This window comes from Lycium barbarum, chromosome 7 (assembly GCF_019175385.1).
Source record: "Lycium barbarum isolate Lr01 chromosome 7, ASM1917538v2, whole genome shotgun sequence".
Taxonomy (NCBI): domain Eukaryota; kingdom Viridiplantae; phylum Streptophyta; class Magnoliopsida; order Solanales; family Solanaceae; genus Lycium; species Lycium barbarum.
Window position 1 is genome coordinate 108874796 of NC_083343.1, and position 3400 is coordinate 108878195.

Sequence of the window (3400 nt, forward strand, 5' to 3'; positions counted from 1 at the left end):
AGGAGGAGAAAAAAAGCATGGCCAAAGTTCCTTATTCCTCAGCCGTTGGAAGTTTGATGTATGCAATGGTATGCACTAAACCTGATCTTGCTCATGCGGTTGGTGTTGTTAGCAGATTTCTTGAAAATCCTGGAAAAGAACACTGGGAAGCAGTCAAGTGGATACTCAGGTACCTGAGAGGTACCGCAGGAGACCGTTTGTGTTTTGGAGGGTCTGGTCCAATCTTACAGGGGTATACAGATGTTGATATGGCAGGTCGCCTTGATACAGAAAATTCACAACTAGATATTTGCTTATCTTTTCAGGGGGAGCTATATCATCGCAATCGAAGTTGCAGAAGTGTGTCGCACTCTCTACAACTGAATCAGAGTACATTGCTGCTACTGAAGCTGGCAAGGAGATGATATGGCTGAAACAGTTCCTTCAAGAGCTTGGATTGCATCAGAAGGAGTATATCGTCTATTGTGATAGTCAAGTGCAATAGACTCGAGCAAGAACTCTATGTACCTTGTAAAGACGAGCACATCGTCGTGAGATATCACTGGATTCGGGAAAGATAGAGAACAAAACTATGTAGGTCTAAAAGATCCCTACAAGTGAGAATCCTTCAAACATGTTCATAAAAGTGGTACCAAGAGACAAGTTCGAACTATACAAAGAAACTTTTCGGCATACACTCAAGCTAGAAGCTTGGTGTTACCTCCTTCAGGTGAATGGAGTTGGAGGGGGAGATTGATAAGGTCCATCCCGTTTGGTTATAATTGGAATGTGCCAATTTGCTTGATCGGAAATTGAACTTAGAGATAGGGGTGTCAAAGTTGATCCAAATCCGCCCGACCCGCTCAAATTTTAACGGGTTGGGTCAGTAATATTTCTTTATGGGTCAATTTGGGTTGAAACCCAAGCTGACCCATCCTTTAAACATGTCAACTTGAGCTACCTAACAGGTCAATAAATCAACCCGTGAAGAGCTGCTAAATCTTCTAGTTTCAAATTTGAGCTCGCGTGTTGATGCAATATTGTATTCATCATTTGTGTCCTTTTCCTGGCTTTTTCTCTCTCTCTATCTAGTAATCTATGAGTATAATTAGTCATATGAGTTTTACTTCCAAATGTCATACGGAGTAATTCTTTTTCATTTCACTTTTAATAAGTAATACGGAGAGTTAATTAACTAGCTATGTTTAAGACATTTATAAAGTAATATGTAATGCTATGTAATCATTTAATACTAATTGACCGGAAAGCCAAAATATTTCAATTGATATTTCGTAATTTTGCCACAGGATTACTCTAATCAGAACGTTGTTCATAAGTAGCTTTATAATTTGGTCATTTTATAAGGACGGAATGTTTGGGCTACGTTGGGCGGGTTAGGTTATGACCTATTATTTTACGCATATCGACTCAACCCATATTGACCCAAATAAAGTTTCGGCGGGTTGGGTTATAACCCGTTCATTGACTTGATTCATTTTGACCCGTCCAGATTTGACCCAACCTGCCTGTTTGCCACCTCTACTTAGAGAGCAAGTAAAAACTTGTGGAAGACAAACTTTTGTTTCCTTTTTGCTTCTCTCTTTTTCAACTTGGAGCCCAAATATTTTCTCCTATAAAAGGAGAAGCTCGCTCACTTCTTTCAACAAGCCAAACAAAGAGAGAAAGAAGAGTGAGGCACTCACAAATAGAGAAATAGCCTATGAGAAAAAATAGAGAGTGTGGGCGATATTTTAGAGGTGAAAAAATCAAAAGAAGGATATTTCTTTTGAGTGTGTAGTGGTCTTTGGAGTATTTACTCAGGGAGTATTTACTCAGACCTGCAAAAGGTAAAAAAAATATTATAATGATATCAATTGCTCCTCTCGGCCCGTGATTTTTCTCTTATTCTGAAGGGTTTCCACGTAAAAACTTTGGTGCTATTATTACTCTTTTTGTTCTTGTTAAATAACCGTATCTCGGTGCTACGTTATTTTTCCGCTGTTTATACCGTAAATATTATTTCTGTGACGGGTTTATTTCCAACACAACCATTTCAAGGTGCTATAATTTCTCAAATGCTATTCGCTTGTAAATTATTCATGACCAAGTCTCTTTTAAACCTAGCTTCAAAACATATATTCAAAAAATATGTAGATATATCTCAAAAGCCTGCAACTTTCATTATGGACAGAAAGGAATTGCAAATGTTTTGATGGTGTATCGCTAAATACATCCTACTTCTCTGTAGTTGGTGTAAAGGTTCCCCTGTAAATTTTGCAGAACATTTTCTGGACTTTGTTAGCTCCCTGCACATAGATTAGTTTTTTTTGTAGATTAGTTTTTTTTTGTATTTGGAGCTAACAGTTTCATTATGTTAGCATAAGCTCACTTTTTTGTTTTAGACATTGTCCCTTATAAACTACTTTGCTAGTTAGTTCCCTGTTCTAGCATAGACAAATGTACTGGAGCTAACTATACTACTTTAGTAACCATTGCATCCACTTGATGCCACCAATGCAACAACTTACTCATCAAAAGAAAGCCCGCAACTTTAATGAAATAATTACTCCCTCTTTTCGATTTCTTTGTCTGGTTTTGATTAGGTATGGAATTTAAGAAAGCAAAGAAGACTTTTTAATCTTGTTGTCTTAAATTAAAGATATGTAGAATGTACCAAAATACACTTTGATCTTGTGATCTTAAATATGATATGGGAAACGTTGGAACTGAGGAGTTCCGAAAAAAAAGAAAACTTTTTTAAGTAAACTAAAAAAGAAAGTAAGACAAACAAATGAAGTACATCGCTATTCAAGGTGCACTTTTGATGGCATACAGTAGCTAATTAATCATACACAAGTGTCTTATATACCTAATTTCATAACAAATACAACAACAACAACAACAAAAAAACGTGGTGTAATCCTCAAGGTGGGATTTAGGGCGGGTAGAGTGTACGCACACCTTACCCCTACCTCGTAGAGATAGAGAGGTTGTTTCCGATAAACCCTCGGATCAGGTAAAAAGCATTTCAAAGTAGTTTGAAAAAAGGAATACCGAAATGACATCAACAACAACAACCACAAAATGCGAATGTAAAAGCAGTACATAACATTCAAGAAAGAATTATAACAACGAAACAATGCGATAACGGAGCACAAGAAACACAGAATCAAAAAACAAGATACTACAAGAATAGTGCTAATACTACTGGTAAGAAAGTAGGTACATGCACGACTAGGCCTATCCCGCAGGAAAGTGAGAAAATGCTCAACTACCAACTAACCTTCTCCCCTTATATGTGACCTCCAAATCTTCTTATCTAAAAGTCATGTCCTCAATAAGCTCAAGATGTGTCATGTCCCGTCTAATTTCAGAATACATATTAAAATAGAATATGTAAATATATCTAAGAAAGCATGCA